The 24,838-nt window shown below is 45.7% G+C and overlaps 1 protein-coding gene across 6 annotated transcripts in view; it reads right to left on the bottom strand.

The window, feature by feature from the left end:
- Positions 1–24,838, bottom strand: part of KALRN (kalirin RhoGEF kinase) — a 1,827,638-nt gene that overhangs the window by 37,828 nt on the left and 1,764,972 nt on the right. The gene's annotated exons all lie outside the window — the stretch shown is intronic.

Consider the following 24,838-nt stretch of genomic DNA (forward strand, 5'->3'; position numbering starts at 1 on the left):
AGCAATGTCTAAAATAGAAGCAGCCATGACCGGTACAATGACGGGGTCCCTGTCAGATTGGGCACCACTCATCACATTTGTGAATGCATGCAATAACCCCGGGATACATCACAAGCCCCAAGAGATGTCCTCCTTCTCACTACCATAGAGTCTGATACCACCTGACAACCCCTAACGAAATAAGAGACACCCCGTTGATGACACACTCGCTGTCCTAGAGCTACACTGTCATACCAGACCCACACACAAGGTATTATCGTATTATTTTAAGTTCGGTTAAGTACATTATGATTTGTGCACTTCTTGAGTTTGTTTTTCTTTGTTCTTTTTCTTTAACTCTCGACATTCCCACTTCTTACTTAATGGAGTATCATTTGATAAGGCATGGAGGAGCTATGATGGGGATGTTAGTTACCGATATGGACTTTCTTGAAATGGACAGAACAGGTGCACGTCCCTAGGCGCACACGGTCTACAACCTAAAGAACTTGTAGCCTGTAAACAGCAAAACTCAGAGTGTATGAAGATGGGTAGCTCTGCAAAATTGTAAACGTGTCAGATGTTGAAAATGATTCAATAAAGTTACATTGAAAAAAAAGTGCCTGAGATTGTTTTCCCTATATCCACGTATAACGCATTCTGAGTGTTATTTCAAGACACAGTCTTATGGTGTCACTCAGCATTTCTCTACACGTACGTGATAGTTAGTGTTCACAATGGGTAACGTCAGTGATGATTTCTTTAGTATGTTTACGGGGCCTCTGCTAGCTCCCAGGCATATATTTTGTAAACCCACCTTGATATGGGGGCCTTACTTGAAACTGGTTTGTGGCAATATAAGAGAATTCAGTGGCACAAAACTGTACATTTTTCAGGAACTATGCTCAATTAAAATACGCTGCTATAAACATTTTATGTATGGAAATGTCAGTGTCGGTCTCCACTCACAAATCAGCACCACACTGGAGTTCTAGTGCAAAGACAGTAGGACAGGAGTGGCCACTAATCCAAATCCTTACTTCTCCTCAGCTAACCGACCTCACCACATCTCCTACCACCCCACTTACAAAGACCACCTCGCACAGGGAACTCTGCCAAAGCTCACATCTGTAGCTCCATCACTCCCCCGCACCCCAAGCCAGCAGCCACGCAGGCCTGGCAGCACTGGCAACTCTCATAATGTCAAACTAGAAATTATATCGTGCCTCCTATTGCTATGAATAAATGTATATTGGCCTACGCCAAGCTGCTAACAAGCTGCTTATAAACTACATGTGAATAAACTCGCATTGCAAGGTCCTGACCTTAGAAACCATGTAAACTGTCATTTTGGGTCAAGCCGCCATTTTAGGTTTTCTTGCTCTATAAAGTCACCATGTGAGCTAAAATGGTAGCCTATGTTATTCAGAACAGAAATCGATTGTCATGACCTCTGTACAGCTAATGTATAACTTGCCTGCAGGCCACTTGTTAGGGTCATGAGCTGAGACCTTGTCCTTCTGCTGACCTGTGTGCAATGGATTACCTGTATCACCGAAACTGATCTATAATTGAATGAGAACACCTGCTTAACTACATTGAATAAACTAAGTCCTGCATTGTAATGTTAGGCCTAGAGCATACATTATTACTATTTCTTCTTGTTAATGTATAAACCTAAGATGAACTAGATTTGACCTGGCAAGGGACCCTAGAGCAGTAACCTATTTATGGAATGGTTAACCTGAAGAAAGGCTGGACAACAGGCTGGAGAAATGTATAAAAGCCTGACTGTTTCAATGAATTTTTGCACTCACTGAGCACACCGAACCACGCCGGAGTTCGCTGTGTTGTACTGAGGGTCGATAGCTATCTGAATTTTGTTCTGTTCTTTTGTAACTGGATTCAGTATAAAATAAAGTGCTTTGTATGTTCCTTTGTAACCTGTGTTTGGTGTGTTTCCTTTTTCGTTACCCTGCCTCATATTATTTCCTTGTTTTCACAGTTGGTGCCCGGAATAGGGACCCTCAAGATTGATGCCGGATTATTGAAGGTTGACGCACGCTATCGGACCAGGATCGGACGGTGTGACATAACGGGCCCGACTGAACGAGACGCGACACCTCAACAGCGCTGCACGATCCGTTGCATCTGCAGACACAATTATTGACCAGGTAACACCGAGTATTTGAGAAATGCCTGGGAAATTGTCTAGCTGCTTTAGGGCATTATTCCGCAGCGATAGACAATCTTTGGAATTTAGCCATCCGGCACCACAGGAGGGGGTCACCGGCATGTACTATGTACTGTAAGCATGGCATTGGAAGTGTAGTATTTAATAAAATTTGGCACAGACAAACCAGACATGCCTCCGAACTTCAGTGGCCAGTCAATGGTAGTTTTGAGATCCCTCATATTGAATATTTAGAGTCAGTCTTGTTAAAAAAGAAGGCCAGACCTGCAGCATTTGATGTTTTGCAAAATTGGAAAAGAGAAGCGTTGCAGCAGCTTAAAAGTAGGGAAAAACATGTGCGCCGTCATAAAACAAATGCTGAAAAGGCGTTGTTATATGATCAGGACAAACAGTCTGAGTCGGTTAGGAATACGGACAGGGCTTTCTCACTCGGTATTCAGAAAATCTATCCTTCTAAAGATCTTCATGTTTCTGATGAGTTTATCGACAAATTGTTAAATGAACGAAGGCCTGGTGCCTCTGCACCACCTCCGTATGTTCCTCTTCCTCCTGCTGTACCTCTTCCTGCTGTTATTCCTGCTCTTCCTGCTCAACCTGTTGTTCCTATTCCTCCGGTTGTTGTTCCTCCACCTGCTCCTCTGCCTCTTCCCATTGCACCAGTAATAGTACCTCCATTGAATTTGCCTGCACCCTCACTCCCAAGTAGTTCTGTACCGCTTGTAGTTGATCAGGGTGCGGGGTCGAGGATTGTTCCTCGTAATACTGTTCCTACAGAAAAGAAACAGGATTTGTTTGCATGGGCTAAGCATTGTATGGAGAGAGATGATCGAGCTAATGTTCTTGCCACACTTTCTAATATGGATAATTTTCCTGAGAAAATGTTTTCATTGAAGGTTTAGGGATTCATTTATGTGTAATGTGGGGTAAATTAAATAATGCAGACCTCCCACAAGGGTTGAGGGACCTGAATACTTTAGCGTTTTCAAGAGACACTGTGGAGAAGGTACATGAGCATGTTGAGAGGATATTTGAGTATAGAAAGGAGTTGGAAAGGTTACGGAATGAGGATGACGAAGAAGAAAGTATGTATGTACAGAAACGATTTCTTCCGTGTCGTAAATCAACATCTGAGGAGGCGCGAATTTGTACAAAAGATGAGATTAGATGGATTTCAGACATATCGATAAGTCCAGTTGAGGTATATGACACATACAGTCAATATACGCTAGAAATGCAGAGGAAAGTGATACAGGTAATGGTAGAGTACCTGCAGGATGAATGTTTAAAGAGAAAGGTTAGTTGTCCCACAGAGTTATTGAGCATTTAATAGAGAGCTTTTTCACTTGACACTTCTTCAACTGCTTTAGCGCTCGACTTAGCTCTGTTGCTTAGTAAGCGTTCGGAGTTGCCTACATCTCAGTTGCCTATGAGAGAGGTTCCTCCGACATTTGTCCCAAAGGTTGAGATTACTGCTAATGCTGCAGCAGGTACACCTGCTGTGGACATTCCTGCACATTATGTATCGCAGTTTGTTCACGTCCCGTTTTTACGACAGGAAGTGAATACTATTAGACAAACTATTGCTGACATTAGGAAAAATCCGACAGGGTTTTATAAAGAGATAGAGTCCGTTTTGCAGTCCTCAGTTTTTACCCTAGGCGACATTGATTTGCTATTCCCTGTACTCCTGCCTTTAGATTTGTGGAAACAAGTTAGAACTATAGACCATGTACCAGGGTTGGGAGATACATGGGCTAACATAGTTAGGCTTGATGGGGAAAGGCCAGCTGGTGAGAGACCACCTCAGGTGATACTAACTTTGCCTGACAGAATCATTGCAAAACTGAAAACTATAATCCCCGAAAAGAGAATTATTTGGGACAAGCTTACGGCCTGTGTCCAAGGAAAATCTGAGGGTGCTACCGAGTTCTTTAATCGGTTCGAACAGATATTCCCTAATTTCAGTGGACAAGACTTAGGCACAGAGTCTGGGAAAAGATTATTTGTGGACAAATTTGTACGTGGAATGCTGCCTGACATCCAGTCACAAATGATGTCTTCTGAGAGCGCTTGGCAGGCGAAATCCCAATCAGAAGTACTGCACATGGCTCAGTACTACGAGAACCGTGTCAATAATGAAAAAGATAGAGTCGAGAAGAGAAAAGGTGATTTGAAGACTAAAGTATTGTTACAGCAAATTGTTAGTGGCCCCAGAGGGGGTAGTTCGCAGATTAGAGGTCAGTATGTTCCACAAGGGAATGTGCCCTTGGGTCCTGTGAATATTAACCAGTGTGCCTATTGTCGCCAGGAGGTTCATTGGCGTGCACAATGCCCTGTCCTTTGACAGAGGTCGAATAACACATTTGGAAATATGGGTAGACGATCCAGAGGTCGCCCGGGTTTAGGGGGCCCTGGTAGAGGCCAGTTTTCGCAGGATCCCCAACAACCTTTTTCACAGGATAATCAGACTTCGAGTGTGGATACTAGAAACATATTTGATCATCCTTCTGCTGCATATCTATCTGAAGAGCTTCCTTTTGATGATATTTTGTTTCGTTAGGATTGCCCGAAGCAGGGTTTGGGACCTACACCTATTCCCGTTAATCAGAAAGGTCCCTACGTTGAAATGGTAGTGGGAAATAGGAAACATCAATTTTTGATAGACACTGGAGCACAGAAGTGCTCCATTGATCATTCTCGGGTTCCAAACATTCCACTGTCAGAGCAAACCAATGTTTCTGTAGGGTTTTCTGGCACACCAGTTGTTTGTCCGGTTTCTTCACCGGTACCTATTTCTTTGGGTCCCTTTACGGACCACTGTCCATTTCTCTTGACTTCGAATTGTGGAGATAATTTGCTGGGGTTGAATCTGTTGAAGGAATTAAATGCGGTAATTCATTGTTCTTCTGATGGAGTGCGTTTGACGATTTCACCTCAGCAATGTTCTGTTGCGCAATTCTTGACTAGACTTTGCCGCCAGAATTCAGTAATATACCAGAGTGTTTGTGGGCAGTTGATGACAATGTCGGTGTTTTGCAGATTGAGCCTGTTAAAATAGTTTTGAAACATGGAATTAAGCTGCCCCGTATTCCACAGTATAAGATCTCAGTTGAAGGCGAGCGAGCTTTGAATAGCATTGTTTCCGATTTTGTGCATCGTGGGGTGATTGAGGAGATTGCAGGAAGTTTGTGCAATAGTCCGATTTTACCCGTGTACAAAAAAGGTGATAATGCAATTCCATTTTGTTTTATAATTGATTTACGTGCCATTAATAAAGTCGTCGCTCCGCAATTTCCAATTGTGCCTGATGTGACGACAATATTAACCATGATTCCAGCTACGGCCACTCACTTCAGTGTTGTGGACCTAAAGACTGCTTTCTTCAGTATTCCTATACATGATGATAGTAGTACTTGTTCGCGTTCACCTTAGGGGGACACTCATTCACATTTACTCGTGCACCTCAAGGTTATACTGAGAGTCCTAGTATTTATAGTAGGGCTTTGAAAGAGCAGCTTGATACCCTTGGATTGCCCCCTACTTGTACGTTGCTTCAATATGGTGATTATTTGCTTTTAGCCGCTGACTCTGAGAGCTCTTGTAAAGAGGGCACTGTGTTGTTGCTCATCCATCTAGCTAAGCATGGTCACAAAGCTTCGCTTAAAAAGTTTCAATATTGTTGCCAGGAGGTCGCCTATTTAGGCTATCTCCTGTCAAAGGAGGGAAGAAGATTGACACCTGAAAGAATAAAACACATTTCTGGCATGTCTGACCCAAATACACAAAAGGAAGTTAGAGCCTTGATAGGTATGGCTTCTTACTGTAGGTTATGGATCCCAAACTTCTCACTAGTGATAAAACCGATGTTGGCCTTGACGAAGAAGGGTATTTCTGCGCCATTGCCATGGAGTACGGAGCGTCAACATTCATTCGAGTTGCTCAAGACTGCATTATGTTCGGCGCCAGTTTTGGGCACACCGAACTATGAGAAGGCCTTTGCGTTGTTTGTGCATGAATGTGATGGATGTGCTTTGGCTGTATTAACGCAGGAACATGGAGGGAAGAATAGGCCATGCGGTTACTACTCTTCCGCCCTTGATCCTGTTGCATGCGCTTTGCCAAGATGTTTGCGCGCTGTCGCTGCTGCGTCTGTAAAACAGAGTGAGGGAATGGTCCTAGGCCATGATTTAACCCTGATGGTGCATCACTCTGTAGATATTCTATTGAACAAAACCCAAACGCAACACCTCACTTCCGCACGACTGACAAGATATGAATTAATCTTGTTTGCTCCCCACATTCAAATTAGGAGGTACTGCGTTCTTAATCCGGCTGAACTCTTACCTTTCCCGCAAAATACTGTTTGCGGTGACGAAGAGTCACATGACTGCCTGTATACTACTGAACAAGATACAAAAGGCAGAGTTGATTTGAGGGACACTCCTTTGGATAACCCACAAGGGGAGCTGTTTTGTGATGGCTCCTGCTTCAAACTACTGGATGGTACATCCACAGCTGCTTATGCAGTCACTACATTGAGTACAGTTGTGGAGACCAAGAGAATTACGCATAACTCTGCGCAGGCCGCAGAGATTATAGCATTGACTCGAGCTTATGAGCTTTCCGAAGGGCTAACAGTAAACATATATACTGATAGCCAGTATGCCTTTGGGGTGGCTCACAACTTTGGGAGACTTTGGTCAGAGAGAAGGTTTTTAACTTCGCATGGCACCAAGATCCAACATGGCTCCCTGATAGTACAATTGCTTTCAGCGCTTGCGCTCCCTAGTCAGTTAGCAATCATTAAGTGCGCAGCACATCGCAAGATTATAGATGATGTAAGCAAAGGGAATGCTTTCGCTGATCAAATAGCTAGACAAACTGCCTCTGATCTCTTCACGGAGATGTATGTTTCAAGGGAGACTGTAGATGCCTATGCAATGGATGAGGGTGTTGGGTCTGTACGGGATATCCAAGCCGATGCCACATTAGAAGAATCCAAGAGGTGGGCTGAGGGCTTGGGGAAACTCGATGATGGGTGTTGGGTGGACATGGTTGAAGGGAAATGGTTGCTTCCTAATGCCTATATAGTAATGATTGTTACCATGGCACACGGTCCCACACATGTGCGCTAAACAGATCAGGAGAATGTTAGAGAAAGTCTGGGTAAATGATAAGATTTCAAAAATTGCCCAGCATTATGTCCAAAATTGCATGATTTGCCTACAACACAATGTGGGAAAGGGGACAGCAACTCCAAGAGGTAGCTTTGGGCCTCCTTCTGTCCCGTTTGAAGTGATTCACTTTGACTTTATTGAAATGGAGCGATGTAACAATCTAAAATATGTCCTTGTGGTCATTTGCGCCTTTAGTAAGTGGGTCGAGGCTTTCCCTGTTAAAGACGCTACAGCCATGACCACTGCAAAGACCATGTAAAAGGAATTCTTCCCACGGTTCGGTTTGCCGAGAGTTATCTGGTCGGATAATGGTCCGCATTTTATCGCTGCTGTAATTCTACAGATATGTACGGCAATACAAATTGACAAACGATTCCATTCGGCCAGACATGCTCAGAGCGCCGGATTAGTGGAAAGACACAATGGTATCATAAAAAACAAGCTCGCTAAGACGTGTGCCGGCACCAAACTAAAATGGCCGGACGCCTTACTGATCGTGTTACTAGCCATGCGTACAACCCCTCAAACTAAGACTGGGCTCTCTTCATTTGAGGTGGTAATGGGGAGACCTGCCAATATCTGGGGTCTTCCGAAGCCTAGGGCATTGAGGAATGTAGAAAATGTATTGCTTTCAGACTATTGTAGCCAGTTGACTAAAGAACCTGTATTTCATTTATCACCAGGTACGAGACGCTTTACCCGCGCGATACGAGGGCCCAGGCCACAGTATACAACCTGGAAGTTGGGTTTTGGTCAAATCCTTTGACCGATCTTCCTGCCTTGCACCTCGGTGGCGGGGCCCGTTCCAGGTCCTGCTGGTCACCCAAACAGCGGTGCGTGTCGCAGGCCGGAAGCACTGGATCCACGCGACACATGTCAAGAAACTTCCTCACCCAGTGCCACACGTTACAGAAGAAACAGAACCCCTCGCTAACGCTGCAACCAATGATCCCAAAGCAGTGAGTAGCACTGAGAGTGCATCGGAGAATCTTTCTGAGCCCGTGAGGCTTGGGGAAGCTGCCATTTTGTCTCCGCGCTCTCTGAAAATTTTGCTCCCGGAAATTGCTGTTCCAACTTCACTTGCCTCTGATACGTTGCTTCCAACGGGAAGTGACGACATCTTGTTCTAGGATCAAACAATACCAGGCACAACAAGATACAACTTCCGGCCACGAAGATAGACATACGGCACGGTTTTGCTGTGCATCTGATAGACATACGGCACAGTTCGGCTGTGCATTCAAGGAAGGAAAGGATCATCAAGGGCTTGCTTTTGCCCAAAAAGTAAGTTGAGGAAGGGGATTCTGTTGGCTAGGGGTTGTGGAAGGACTAAGAAGCCGCGCGACCGTAGTGTCGCCAGCAACGAACATTGGTGTCGTCAATTGAAAATCTACAATGCCTGCTACCGCCACCGCTGCTGCTCGTATTGGATTTATAAATAAGGGGGTGACCAACTCGGACAATGAACAATGTGCCTGGGCCCCGAGAAAGGAATTGCTGTGTTTTTATGATAATATTTGGTTTTATAATAGTCACTGTCTTAGGCCTTTGGTATTTCGAAGAAACTCATCCTTTAGAGTCTTTGCTGCCGACTGAAATTGTACCCACTGTTCCTACAGCTTTTGTACATTTGCATACTCTGTCACCTAGGGACTCACAGCATAGACAGAAGTATCACAATAATACCTTGTTGCTTATAATGAATGCAACACATGCCATTTTTATAAGACTAATTGTTGGATCTGCTCGCATTTACCGCAACATGGGGATAAGGGGCTAGGTTGGTATATTCACCCTTTACCTTTGACAACTGCTTGTTATGCTTCACTGTTCTTTGGCCGATGGAACAATAGCATCTCAGGGAACTTTGATGGCACTAATTTGAATAGTTTTGAGAAACGTGTTCCGACTCCCTTGGGATGCTCGCTTTTCGCAAATAGGAGTAAGCTCAATATTGCTTCTATTAGGCCTTCTGATAGACTGTCTCGTCCTTTCCAATCTTTGATTTCCTTTAAAATGGCTCAGATAGGCAATAAGGATACCGTGCCTCCTTCTTATACTGTTAACCATAGCCCCGATTCAGTTTCTTTCTGCATACAGAGGAATGGCACCCGGTCAATGGGAGATTTTAAAGGTTGTGCCAAAGTTGCAAATTTGACTGGGGAAGACAGACCTTTGTATGTAGGCGAACCTATCTATTTTTTTTGCGGTAATGTAGCATTTCCATGGTTGCCCAGGGATTGGCAGGGAACTTATTATCTAGGAATCCTGTTACCTGGGGTGTTTATAGCAAGTATTGTAGAGGTTTCGAAGGCTCGTCCACGGCGGGACGAGAATGGCGACACTCCAGCACAGGTTTTAGGAGATGTAGCAAAATCATTCCTTCCATTCTTTGGGCAGATAGCGAATTCCGAGGATATCAGGAAACTAGCGAGAGTACTGGAGAGAACCATCAACCGGACCACAGATATACTCTATAATATGACTTTAGAGCAGAAAGCGATCAGATTGGTAGCGCTTCAGAACCGGATGGCATTAGATGTCATTCTGGCTGAACGTGGTGGAGTTTGTAAACTAGTGGGGTCCGCTTGCTGTGTTTTCGTACCAGATTCCTCCCCAACTATTTTTAAGGCAATACAGAATCTGCACATTCTTAGTTCAGAAGTGCATGTTCCCGAGGGAAATTGGGATCTTAGCACTTGGTTCTGGGACTGCTTGCGGTCTTGTGGTTGGAAAGTGCTTTCAGTCTTGCTGATTATTTTGGGAATTCTGCTATTTCTTTGTTGTTGTATCCAATGTCTACCAAGTATATGTTCAATGCTAGGGGGATGTTGCGCTCAGGCAATAGGTACAATAGGACATAAAGTGTATGCCCCGGATAAAACCTCTAAGGAGTATGTACTGAAAGAGATCTTAGTAAAAGATCTAATGGCGATAGTTATTTCTGACAGCTATTCAGGGTGTATGGACGATGACACTGAGTTATTTGCAGGGAGATCAGAAGTAGTTTAGCACTTGGCATAGGCCAAAAGGAGGGTTTGTCAAACTAGAAATTATATCGTGCCTCCTATTGCTATGAATATATGTATATTGGCCTACGCCAAGCTGCTAACAAGCTGCTTATAAACTACATGTGAATAAACTCGCATTGCAAGGTCCTGACCTTAGAAACCACGTAAACTGTCATTTTGGGTCAAGCCGCCATTTTAGGTTTTCTTGCTCTATAAAGTCACCATGTGAGCTAAAATGGTAGCCTATGTTATTCAGAACAGAACTCGATTGTCATGACCTCGGTACAGCTAATGTATAACTTGCCTGCAGGCCACTTGTTAGGGTCATGAGCTGAGACCTTGTCCTTCTGCTGACCTGTGTGCAATGGATTACCTGTATCACCGAAACTGATCTATAATTGAATGAGAACACCTGCTTAACTACATTGTATAAACTAAGTCCTGCATTGTAATGTTAGGCCTAGAGCATACATTATTACCATTTCTTCTTGTTAATGTATAAACCTAATATGAACTAGATTTGACCTGGCAAGGGACCCTAGAGCAGTAACTTATTTATGGAATGGTTAACCTGAAGAAAGGCTGGACAACAGGCTGGAGAAATGTATAAAAGCCTGACAGTTTCAATGAATTTTTGTACTCACTGAGCACACCGAACCACACCGGAGTTCGCTGTGTTGTACCGAGGGTCGATAGCTATCTGAATTTCGTTCTGTTCTTTTGTAACTGGATTCAGTATAAAATAAAGTGCTTTGTATGTTCCTTTGTAACCTGTGTTTGGTGTGTTTCCTTTTTGGTTACCCTGCCTCATATTATTTTCTTGTTTTCACAGTAACAATTCGAACTTGGGAACAGATGTTAGAACCTAAAATGTGGTTCTAGCTCCCAGAAAATGTCACGAAACCGAACTTTTGGAAGATAGTAGCTTAGTGATGTATTTAACTGTATGCAATATTCTGTGACACTGACATCTTTGAGTAATTCACGAAAAAGTGTCATTCAAAGCTGCAAAATCGTGCCAGAATGAGACGCCTTTTATTAAGTCCGGCATGATCAGACAAAGCAAAAAATATATATTGTAGGAAGCTTATTTGTAAATTAAAGTTTGTCATGTTGTCGTTTTTTACAGCATGTTTGAAACTATGAAAATGCTATCCCATGTGGGTGGAGTCAAATTCACAGGGGATGCTGCCTTTTAAATTCAGGAACCCATAGTTGCAATGGGAGTCACAACAGAGGTCCAATACAAATCAAGAGCCAATAAGATGGCATATGCTAAGTTTTATAATTTGGGGTGTGCTTTAGATTTTAAAGGGTCCCACAATGGTAATCAGGGAGAGCCGCATGATCTCATCTGAGTGGGACTACTGCAAAACCGCTGGAAAAATAACATTGCTTGGGAGGTAGGAATTGGAGATAACCAGGAACAGAGACAGAAGCTGGGATTCAGAATAGGAGAGGCAAATCAAGGGTATTGATGCTGCAGGCTACCTATGACTGAGGCCATCTGACCAGATCCCTGTCCTTTCCCTATTAGATATCCAGGAGCCCTGAGTTGGTGCATTTTTCCCTCAGCATGAAATAACCCAGAGGTTCTATATAAGTAAAATTGACCAACCAAATCAAATCTCGTGAGGATCCATTTGATTTAATATCTTCCCATTATTGATTGGGTGGGCAGCCTAAGTAGACCCTTGATATTTGTACTATATAATTATTCAGTTAATTCCCCTATACCCAACTGAGGGTGATTTTGTTGGAATTCGAAATCAACATTGCTTCCAGTGTGAATAAAAGAACTAGTTACTCTTACCTTGTAACGTTCTTTCGATGGGATGTTCCTCCGACGTATTCCTTATCTTAGATAGAAATCCTTCAGCTTTGCTGGCCTCGGAAAATTTTTTCGCCAGAGGGCGCTGCGCGTCGATGATCGCCGAGTCGATGACCCTCGACGGCCTCCGTGCCGACGTCGACGTCATCCTGCCTATAAAGGCCGCGCGCAGCGTCCGTTGCTCAGTTCCGTTTTGTAGTCCCCAGTAATGTTTTTGGATTAGACTAATCACCTTGAAGGAGCATAGGCTGCAAACCCACAGGAAGTCATACTGCGGGGATGGATGGGAGGGTCGATAAGGAATACGTCGGAGGAACATCCCATCGAAAGAACGTTACAAGGTAAGAGTAACTAGTTCTTCGAAGGGATTGTGTCCTCCGACGTATTCCTTATCTTAGATAGACTCCCATAGCAGTGGTATTGTGACTGGAGGCGGGAGTAATAAAAGTTATGTTACCCTTCCAGAATGGACAGAGTGTAACACAGCCTTGCCGAATCTAGTTTCTTGACTAGAGGAGGAATCCAGGCTATAGAATTTGGTAAATGTATGTGCGGACGACCATGTGGCAGCCGCACATATATCTCGAATTGGCACCCCTCTTTGAAGGGCTGAGGATGTTGCGATACCCCTGGTAGAATGAGCCCTTAGATTTTGAGGAGGCTCCTTTCCTGCCAATTTGTAGCACTCCAGAATGGCTAAAATAATCCATCTGGAGATGGTTTGTTTTGTTATTGGAAGGCCCAACTTATGTCCTGCATAACCTACAAAGAGTTGGTCTGCTTGTCTGATCTTAGCCAATCTGCTGATATAGAAGCTCAAGGCTCGCTTAGGGTCCAGCCTGTGCAGTCTCTCTTCCTCCTTCCCCGGATGAGGAGGAGGGTAGAAAGAAGGTAATATAATCTTCTGAGTGATGTGAAACTCCGAGACTACCTTCGGGAGGAAGTTAGGCTTCACCTGAAGAACAACTTTGTCCTTGTAAAAGATTGTATGTGGAGGTTTACACGATAAGGCTTGCAACTCGCTAACCCTTCTAGCAGATGTCAATGCTATTAGCAAAACAGTTTTGAGGGTGAGAAGCTTCAATGAACAAGAGTGTAGTGGTTCAAAAGGGGCACCCTTTAGGAAGTTTAAAATTAGGTTTAAATCCCATAAGGGAACTTGAAAAGGTTTCGGGGGATAAACATTAGTTAATCCTTTTAGGTATTGTATTACCAATGGAATTTTGAAGTATGAAGGCTCCTCTGCAGTGCGCTTAAAGATTGATAGCGCTGCGAGATAGCCCTTAATTGTGCCAACCTGTAGGCCTGAATTAGCCAGGTAAAGTAAGAATGACAACACCATAGGTGTACCACAAGAAAAGGGTTCAATATTCTTTTCTCTGCACCAGCTGCAAAATTTGTTCCAACGGCAGCGGTATAGAGTTTTAGTTGCCGGCCTTCTGGCCGAAAGCAACACCTCCATAACATCATCCGGAAGGTCCCAATCCTTGTACCTCAACCTTTCAGACACCAAGCGTGAAGGTTGAGGGTCTTGATGGCTGGATGGAGAACCTGACCTTCCTTCTGCGAGAGAAGATCCTCTCTGTATGGCAGTCGAATTGGAGGGCAGATGGACATGTCTAGAAGGTCCGGGTACCACGTTCTCCTGGCCCAATCCGGGGCAATTAGGATCATGGTCTTCCGAAACCTTCTCAACCTCCTGATCATTTGAGGAATGACAGGGACCGGAGGGAACGCGTACAGAAGTGGGAACTCCCAGTCCACTACGAACGCATCTCCTAGAGCTCCTCTCGGGGGAAATTCCCTTGAGCAAAATCTGTCGCACTTCCTGTTGATACTGGTGGCGAACAGATCCACTTGAGGGGTTCCCCAAAGGGCGAAGATCTCTTGAAGGACTTCCTGAGCTATCTCCCACTCGTGAGAGACTGTGCTCTGCCTGCTCAGAGCGTCCGCTGTCAAGTTCTTCTCTCCGGCTAGGTGAATTGCCGATAGAGAGATTCCTTCCTGAATTGCCCAAAACCAGAGCTGCATCGCCTCTCTGCACAGTGGTAGTGAGCCTACGCCTCCTCTTTTGTTGAGGTAGTGCATGGCCACTGTATTGTCCGTCATTATTAGGACGTTTCTTCCCCGTACAGACGGCAGAAAAGCCTTCAGCGCTAGTCTGATGGCTCTCAGCTCCAACAGGTTGATATGTAGTCTGGACTCCGATGGAGACCAACGACCGCTGATGGTCAAGTCGTTGGCGTGAGCTCCCCACCCCGTGAGTGAGGCATCCGTGACTACTGTTATCTCCGGCCATGGTTGCCAAAACATTTCTCCTTTCAGGATGTTCTCCCGACAGGCCCACCACTGAAGGTCTCGGGCTACTTTGACCGGGATCCGAAGGAGATCTGTCATCCTTCCTGAGAACTGTGACCACTGAGTTCTCAGTGCCCACTGGAGGGATCTCATTCTCAGGCGAGCCTCCGGCACGAGGAATATGCAGGATGCCATGAGGCCTAGCAACCTCAGAAAGTCGTAGGCTGGGAGATATTGGGCATTCTGAAATCTGATGACCATCTGCAGAATATCTCGAGCCCTCACCTCTGGTGGCAAGGCTTTTCCCAGGGAAGTGTCCAGGACTGCTCCAATGAATTGGAGTCTCTGTGATGGTATCATCTGTGACTTCTTTAAATTGAGGGAGAAGCCCAGCTTGTGAAGGAAGTGGCAAACATAATCTAGTTGTCTCTGAGCCTGTTCCGAAGATACAGCTCTGATCAACCAATCGTCTAGGTAAGGGTAGACATGAATCCCTTCCCTCCTTAGACTTGCAGCCACAACCGACATTAGCTTGGTAAAGACCCTCGGGGCGGAGGTTAGCCCAAATGGCAGAACTCGAAATTGATAATGAGAGCTGCCAATTGCGAACCTCAGGTATCTCCTGTGCCTGGGATGGATCGGCACATGGAAATAAGCGTCCTGGAGGTCTAGAGATACCAACCAGTCCTGAAGCTGGAGGGCCTGAAGGATCTGAGAGAGAGTCACCATCTTGAACTTGTCCTTTCGGAGGAATTTGTTCAATTCCCGTAAGTCTAAGATGGGTCTCAGTCCTCCGTCCTTCTTCGGTATTATGAAGTAGGGGGAGTACCAACCCTTGTTCCTTTCCGCTACAGGTACCAGTTCTATGGCACCTTTCTCTAGCAGGTCTAAAACCTCCTGCAAGAGGAGCGGATCTGGAAGCTTCAAAGGGTTGTTCCCCGGTGGATGACTCTGAGGGATATGTAGGAAGGGCAGGCAGTAACCTTGGGCCACTGTCTCCAGAGCCCAAGCATCTGACGTAATAGCCTGCCATTCCGTCAGATGGTGAGTTAACCTGCCCCCTACTGGTGTTCTGTGAGGGGAGACCTCAGAGTGGTTTTGAAGCGGCTGATGCAGTTGCCGAAGGTAAAGTGGCTCCTGCTCCTGCGGGTGCGGCTTTCTTTCCCCTACCCCGTCCACCACGGGTAAATCTTCCTTGGCCTCTTTGAGCCGGTCGTCCCCTGCCCCTTCCATATGAGGAATAGTAACGAAAGGACCGTCCTCTCCACGATGATCCCGAAGGACGAAAGGTATTCTGACGGATAGCAGCTCCCAATGACTTGGCTGCTGCCTTGGACGTTTGCAGTTTCTCCAAACTGTCATCCGCCTTCTTTCCAAAGAGGGTAGAACCGTCAAAGGGCATATTCAAAAGCCTGGTCTGCACGTCAGAGGCAAAACCAGACTTCCTCAACCACGCATGCCTGCGGATTGTGGTACTTGCCGCCATGGCCCTGCTGATACTGTCAGCAGAATCTAGGCCAGTTTGTAGGGTCTCGCACATCGCATCTTTACCATCCCTGATGATGTTTAAAAATGCGTCCCTTTCCTCTCCTTCTTGGAGGCAGTCAGCCGCTGATGAAGCGCACTCCCAAAGGGTGTGGCTGAACCTAGCGAGCGTACAGGTCGCGTTAATAGACTTTAACGCCATGCTACAGGCAGAAAAAACCTTCTTAGCCATGGCATCATACTTTTTGTCATCCCTATCCTGCGGAGCAGTGGGGTATGCAGATGTGCTGCCTGATGAGGTTGCAGCCTGTACAACCAAGCTCTCAGGAGTAGGGTGTTTTGACAAATATTCAGGGTCAGAACTAGCCACCCTGTATTTTGTTGACAGTTTTTTATTTACTGCCGGGATAATTTCTGGCGTTTCCCAGTTTGTCAAAATCCTTCTCTGTAGAGCAGAGTGAAATGGAACCACAGGATCCTCCTGTGGGCCCTTGTCCAGTATGTCAGTGAGGTCATCCTGCTGAAAGGCAGGAGAAGGTGCAGACCAACCCATAAATTCTATGATTCTAGACATCAGAGCTCTATATGGAGTCTCCGCATGTTCTCCTGGGTCTGGTTTGATAAATTCTGCTTCAGGAGAAGTGTCCAAGCCACTAGCTTCCTGAAGTGCATCCTGAAGATTTTTTAATCTTCCTTCCTCAGAGGCGAAAGTCTCTGGCTCTGGTGATGTGGTCCTCTGTAAATCAATATCTTGGTCTGAATCCTCCCTTTCCTCAAAAATCGAGGTTAAAGGGGGATACATTGGTTTTTGGAATGGTATAAACCCCATTTCCAATGCAGAAGGAGCCATCATCACAGGCCTTGAAAACGTCGATGTCGTCGACACCGACGTGAAAGTACTCGAAGGCGCCGTGAAAAGCGTCGAGAAATGTGTACTAGGCCTCGAAGAACTCGAAAGGATCGGAGTCCTGCTCGAGAACGACGTCGACGTTCTCGGCGTCGAGTCGGAGGTCTTTTGTCTAACCGTTGGCTGTGGAGTAGCCGTGGTTCTTTCCTTCACCGGCGTCGATATCGGCGTCGACGTCGGCGTCGACTCGATCGACTGATGCGCCGATGAATCCTTCGACAACGGCGTCGATGGCGCCGACCTCTGTTTCGAAGGAGTTTTCGACGATGGCGTCGATGATGCTTTATCTCCCGATGGCTCGAGGCGCTTTCGGGTTGACTTTTCCGCCGGGTACTGCGACTCGCGGCGTTTAGATTTTTTGGGTTTTTTACCCGGGGTATCACCCTCAGCTGTCTTCGAGGGGGACGAGGCCGCTTTCTCGAAGACGCTTAGCATCTTTTTCCTGAATTCCTCCCACTCAGCTTGCGAGCTGCGTTTTGTGGGGCAATGAACTCTCTCAGGAGAACTCGACGAAGATGACGAAGGGGATCTCCTACGTCTCTTCTTCGAGTGTCTCGATGTCGACGAGTGGTGGGAGCCACTTCGTGATCTAGATCGAGAGTGTTTTTTATGGTGAGGAGACGAACGTCTCGACTCTACCGAAGAAGCTTTCGAGGAAGTTAAAGTTGACCTACCTCTCTCGAGCTTCCCCCTACGCTCCTTCAAGGCTTTCGCCGTCATGGAAAGGCATTCCTCACACTCCGAACTCTGGTGCGTGATTCCCAGACACCACAAACAGACCCTGTGAGGGTCCGTCAACGACATTTTCTTCCCGCAGTCTCGGCACTTTTTGAAACCGGACCGAGGGGTCGTCGGGTCGGAGGAGGATGCCATCGATATCGAGGTAAATAGTAGTTATTATATACGTTATCTTGACGAGAACTGAGCAACGGTGTTCCGAGGCACAACGAAGCGCGGAAAAACGGAACTGAGCAACGGACGCTGCGCGCGGCCTTTATAGGCAGGATGACGTCGACGTCGGCACGGAGGCCGTCGAGGGTCATCGACTCGGCGATCAACGACGCGCAGCGCCCTCTGGCGAAAAAATTTTCCGAGGCCAGCAAAGCTGAAGGATTTCTATCTAAGATAAGGAATACGTCGGAGGACACAATCCCTTCGAAATATAGTTTGTTCAAGTAATTGGGTACTCCTATTTCTGTTTGCCAACCCCAAAATTCTTTAAAGGGAAAGGGGTACTTGTCAAAAACGAAATTCCGAACTGTCCACCAATTCTCAGACCCTGCCTTAAAGCAGAGGGGTGCTGAATGTAAACTGAATATGTTTTTTTTGTGCTTGGGCAGAAAAGTGTCTTGCCAAAATTAAATAAAAGCAAAGTCCCCGATTGAAAAGCATACGCTCTACTGCGAGTGGGAAAGTGACTACTGGTAGAAGAGAGATTCTTCTTTGCATTCTGGTGAAGGATTAAAGGATATATACACATATATCTATATACACATGTAGTGTTTTGTTTTTAAAAAGTCTGTTGTGCTCCAAGCATTTCCAGGTAGGCAGGGAGATAAAAAAGACAGAGACCTGCATGTGTGAAATTGCTTTTGTAAATAGAAAAGTGTTGTATATTTTTTAAGTTAAACTTAATGTAAAATATAGTGCCAAGCGTATGATCCGGGCATGTTTCAAGGTGCTCCCTGTTATTAAAAGTGGCCAAATGCAAAGTATTTTGACTGTACATGATGTGGGGTTAATGAGTATGTGATCTGTGTTATCCTAAACCAACTAGTGTTTTTAATTTGTGTGAAAAAGGAAAGAAAGGTATTTGGGTCACGGAGTGAGGTGGCATGATTTTGTACAAACATTCATTTTTGTATTCATTAATAAATACATATTCTTTTTACACACCCCGGCCTGATTCTTGGTTTACCTATTGCTAAAGGGTGAGGGATCGATGTGGTTTTATATGAACCACAGACGGGGCTAGATTGAACATAAAAGGAATATTGGTGTGGTGCTTTTGATTGGGCAAGGAAATTATTCCCTGCATTAATTGTTGTCGCATAAGTATCTCTAACAAGCTTCTGTCCTTTTTCCACATGAAATTCATTGTGAATTGGCCCATTGGTTTGATCACATTCTACATTAAAGGTATGTAGCTACAGTTATTGTTCACTATCATACCTGCGCACATAGTATGGCAGGAATTCCCATGTTAATGCTAATACTTTGCTTTGGAATTAAACAACGTTAAAAAAAGCAATATTCAAAAAAACCACTAGATGGCAGGATATGCATAGAAAGTGAATTTAAATAGATTCACAAGCGCCAGAAACCAAGTTGCTGAAGACAATTGAAAAACCTATACATGGTGCACATTTAAGCGAGAATCAGATGACTTTTCATGAGTAGCCTCTTAAAATGCACAGGCTGCTTTTCCTGGTGTCTGTTCTGTATACAAAACAAACTTGTTCTATTTTGAGGATGTCCCACTGCATAAGCCTTCTATGACAACGCCAGTTATGCAGCTACTGAACAGAGGCAGGGTGCTTGTCTGGTGTTGCCTTATGGTAAAGGTGGCTGGGCAACGTTGCAAAACAATGCTAGCCATTGTGACCGACAGAGAATGTGGTCATTTGCACCATATTACTAAGGTATTTATTGAGCGCGGACCTAGCTTTGAGAAGCAACGGAGCGCATTACAGGAGTCTACAACAGAACAGATGCATACTGGAGCGCTTTTCAGAGGTAACAGAACAGATAAACAGCAGGGGTAGAATACAGAGGGGGCACAGCTGTACTGGGTGGCAGGGAGCAGAGGGGCGGGCGGCATCTACAGAGTAAAGTGGCACGAGGGGCAACGTGATGGCCTAGCTGTTGAGGAGGAGAGACTCCTGGAAGAGATGGGCATGGAGTCATTTTCTGAGTTTTAGGTGTGTGGGGGCAAGTCTGGGTATCAACGCAAAAGATTGTATCTAAAGGGTTGTAGATATGGTTCTGCCGCATTTGGCATAGATATAAAATACCAAATCTGAAAATACTGAGGTAGGTAAGCAGGGGTGTCCCCCGCACTCCAACTTCGGTATTTCTGGGTTCAGGGGCTGCAGGGTTGTCCCCATATACAAGAAACAATGCGGGGGACACAAAAAAATAAAAAGAAAAGCTTGAATTGCAAAATGTTGCAGAGTGGGCCTCAGTATTTTGCAATTCGGGCTTTACATCTACGTTCTTTTACCATACATCTGCAAGTCTGATGCTGCCAGGGAGAATGTTCCTTAATCTTGGGGCGTAGACAGAGAAGGCTTGTTTTCTGGTCCTTTCCTTTTTGCAGCGTTGGATTTCAGTCTGCATGTGTCCTGTGCGCTGTCCACCAGAGATGCTGCGTTTCTCCGTGAGGTAGCTCAGTGACCTGAGAGCGACTGCCTTATAGATAATGCAGCAAGACTTGAAGGTGATTTGTGCATGCAATGGGAGCCAGTGAAGGTCGATGAGGCCCAGGGTGATGTTCGCATATCTGTGTAGACCCTTGATGAGGCGTCATGTATACACACATGCATTCCGGCTATGGTGGTACTTCTAAAAGGGATATTTATTTGTATTTTATTTTATTGTTTGCTAGTTAGGCGCTTATACAGCAAGTAAAATACTGCTTCAAAGGGCCCACAGGGCGAAGGGAGTGAAACACATTACAAAACCCAATATTTAAGAGCAGTGGGAGGAAACAAACCTAATATGGCCCGTGAGTATTCAGAACGTGCAAGTGCAGCAAGGAAGAGGGCAGAGGGGGTATGTCCTGGGGAGTCTGAGCTCATGGGTGAGCCACAGATGAAGTGCTACGATTCTTGAGTGCTACATGGCCAGAGCCAAGAAAGGTGTAAGTGCGAAACTCCAGTGCGGAGGGTGTGCCAATAACTAGGGGCACTTCCGTCTTTTCAAACTACATGCCGCCTCCAACTGTCCCGAAATAAACAAAAGCATCATTGAGTTTTGTATTTTTAATATGGCGATTGAGGCAAATGGTTGCCCGGGACCAGCAGTTCTAAACTGAAGAGTCGAAAATAAAGGTGAGCTCTGAATGCTCACATGGCCTAGTAGGACCGCCCCTTTTCCTTGATCATCCGTTTAATCTGTTGCCTTGGTTCCCAATGTTCCCTCTCCTTTGCACGGTGGGCGCTTTGAAACACAATTTCTTGATGTACAAGCACCTTACAAATGCACAATAAAATAAATAAAACGAAACAAGGGCGCAGTGTGTCTAAAAGATAAGACGCATAAGGTGACCTGCATGTCCCAGCATGACTCGTTGAAAGGCATCCAACAATACAGACCACGGCAGGCTGCATCACTGTATGCGCTTGCGCAGCAGTCATTTATTCATAGGCTCATTGACCGCACAAGAGGCCTACATATTCTGCATGGCGTTTTTTGCAGGGCATGATTTCGACTGACAGGGTGCTGAACAGCGTTGTTATCAAAATGCAAGTGCAGTGCTAAACCACTTTTCTATCGGAACCACAATTCTGTTCCACTGCCTTTGGTTCATGACGCGCGGCTTCTCCCTGTTACTCGGTTACGAATCCTAGGTTTCCCGTTGGACCGTAGACTCAGCCTGCATTCGCTGGGTATTTTAAGCTCAGGTAAGGTGTGCATCCCCTTATGTCCTTGGCAAGTATGTAATAACTAGTTCATGCATTAGGTCAACAGGCTTGTGTTACAGAAAGTTGCTGTATGCATAGCCTCTGGGCCTTCAGAGTATTCCCTGTCAAGTACAAGCTGGCCCTGAAGGCTTTTCAGATAGAAGAACCATATATAAACACCTGGGGGTGGGGGCCTTAGAGGAGCTACATTGCGTTTCCCTTTTGGCTTTCGCTGTGTAACACTACTGTGGGATTGATGTGCGTTTATCCGTTTTCGTTACCACAGCATTTGGATTATTGTTTAAATCAATGTGACCGTTTGATTTATCACACACTTTTTTTTGTTAATTACCAACGTCCACAGTGAGGCTATGTAAGGCAACCCCCAGACTAGCAAACGTAATCACTGAGTTGTAACTTTGGGTAATTGTCAGCCTGATTAGACCCCACCCTACCCGAGACTGGGGGATCTGCTCCCCACTGTTTCCTCGCCTAGTTGCATGTAGATCCCTTGCCGCCCCACTGCCAGCTCCCTGCTCCCGTGTTTCTCCGCTTCCCTAGCAAGGTTCCTCGCCATGATTGTAAAGCCTTCTGTTGCTTCACGAAGCTAGGCCCTCAAACAGCCCAATAATAACAATGTGACCCAAATCACCCCAAATTGCGCTCAGTCACAGGGCAGCAATAGGTTGCAGTGCAGATGGTTCAATGGGCGCCACATCTTAAATTGATTTTGTAATGTGCCAAAATATGCCACTGTTTGACAGGAAACCCAGAGGTTTCTAAGCGCGGACCCGGGGATCGAACCCGTGTTGCTCCGTGTCATCTTGCTTCCAAGTATAAAAAGGTAAGTGCTTGGGGCAGGCTCTCGTTCAGACTCTGGCTTGCACACTCTATATACCAGTCTCCCTGCAGGACTAGTATGGCCGAAGGTCTATTTTTCTGCTGACCCGACATGCACTCCTTCCTCCCCAGCATCGCACGCACGCACGCACACACACACACACACACTTCTTATATTGGCCATTTATCAGGATGGCATTCTTCAAGCTTCGTTCTTTCGCCTCATTGCTCAGCTTTCATCGGGCAACTCCTCAAGCAACAGGTACAGACAACACACACACGGAATGGCTAAAAACAGAAAACGTTGCTATAACACCTGTAGTATTCTGCATGTCGGCCACTAGGTGACAATGTTGCACAAAAAAAAGACATGAATACCAAGGAGTATATTTTTACAGTTATTGAGATAGATCACAAGGATTCATTTTCGTGATATCTAGCCATTGTTTTGCCACGCAGCACACATGAATAGAGGGGCTATGCCACTTCTTTTTGCCAAACTATTTCAAAGACATGCAAATCACCAATGCTAGAATATTGGCCAACAACGGCAGGGGCGTGTGACTAGAAACGGCCCCTCACTCAGTGGGATCGTTTTACTGTATAACTTTTCAGTGAGTTCTAGGGACATTTCCTGTGAAGTGCTGCAGTTCGCAATTTTTTTAAAAACATTTTTTAATTAAGCATTTGGCTTTACATTTGAAAACCTTAAGCTTGTTACAAAACAACGAAAATTGCGCAATTTACCTTTTCATTCCTTCCTCTCCTTGAAACCATCACTCATCGTATTACCACTTATTCCTTACTCGCCCCCACCATACAGTGTCGTATGTTTCAAGATATCTCGTTAATTATCCCCGCTGCCTTTCATGCTTCGGTCTTCCTGACAGCAGCAAAGGCTTTCTAGGCCTGGAACTGCGGTCTGTCTGGGAATAACGTATGCCGGTTACCGGGCAGACAGGAAATAGCAGCTTCATCGGGGAAAGTGGCACACATGGAGGTGCCGACTGTGAGGTAAGGCGAGGGTTTGGGGAGGGGTACTGGACAGGTTATGTGTAAGTGTGCAGTGTGTGGGGTGCATGTGTATGAATGTTTTTAAAGTGGTAAACGAGAGGGCAGGTCGGGAGACCGGGGGTGGTGGGAGTGTCCCCTGCAGAACACACAAAAAGGTGTTGGGGGGGATGAGGGCAGAGACGATTAAGATAGGGTGACCAGACGTCCTGGATTTCCCGGGACCGACCCAGGAGTTTTTATTTTTTAAACCCGGTCCCGCAATTGAATGGGTGGGTGGATAAGGTCCCTGTTTTTGTGGGGAACCGATTCCAAAATGCCGAAATCGGGCCCGGCGCTGTGCGTGAAAGGGGGCATGAATGCTTTTCACGCCGTGAATGCTTTATACGCCCCCATTTCCTCCCCCTTCCCCACCCTGGCCGCTCTCCTCTAACGAGAGGAGTGTGCCTGTGAGCACACAATCCCAACAGGCCAGAGACATAGAAATAAGACTATAGTTTTATCAGAGCCCTATGTATGTTTACTGTAGTCCTACCTCTATGTCCAAGACCTGTCCCGTTATTTTTTTTTGTATCTGGTAACCCAGATTAAGGGCGTTACTGGGGATATTCCCCCTCATTGGGAAAGGGCCTGGGAAGGGGGACCTTAGAGGGAATGAAGTTTCCCTGGAGTGCAGAAACCTTGCTCGGGGGAACACGGCTTCTGTGAAAATCGGCCTGTGGGGAAACATCATAGATCTCTCCGATCAGGACTTTTCTTCAAAGTCTTTAAATAAAACCGGGACATGCTACAGTTTTGCAGAAGCTTGTTGGGACAAGTAGGCAAGGTAAGAAAAACCTGGTCTGTCCCCCCTCTACCCCACCCCAGAACTTGGACATCTGGTCATCCTAATCCATTGACCGGACAAAGTTTAAAATCCCATCACAAATAATGTGGACCTTGAAAAAGTCAAGTTGACATTTTGTTTAGGATTGGATAATAGGCACAAGGCTGAAAGGGCACAGAGTAGATGAGGGCAGGGTGAGAGAAAACCAGCACAGTGCAAGTTAGAATTGGCTTTCTGAGGTCAGATAATTAGGGCTGGGTGCCATGGGATTGGCAAAGACGCAACCCCCTCCAAGTCACAGAGCAGGCCAACTCTTTCAAGGGTTACTTGGTAGTTCCCGCCCTCAAACAAATGTCCAAGTCTGGAAGAATTGGAGAAAATCGGTGTATTTTACAGAACATAGTTCTGCTTTCCAAATCTAAGAGTACAGTGTTGCCATTTTTTGATCTACCTGCTTTTCTCTAGGCAAGGGGCCTGCAACCTTTGACGGTCCAAATGTTTTGGGCTACAACTCCCACCAGCCCCAACTACCATATTCAATGGGGAGGGATCATGGGGTTTGTAGTGCAAAACATCTGGAGAGCCGAAGGTTGAGGATCCCTTGTCTAGCCCATCTCTGAGATGTGAGCTAAAGGTTCAATGGGCCAGTCGTAC

The sequence above is a fragment of the Ambystoma mexicanum genome, chromosome 9, assembly GCF_040938575.1.
Source record: "Ambystoma mexicanum isolate Mex_15411 chromosome 9, UKY_AmexF1_1, whole genome shotgun sequence".
In the NCBI taxonomy this organism is placed as follows: Eukaryota; Metazoa; Chordata; class Amphibia; order Caudata; family Ambystomatidae; genus Ambystoma; species Ambystoma mexicanum.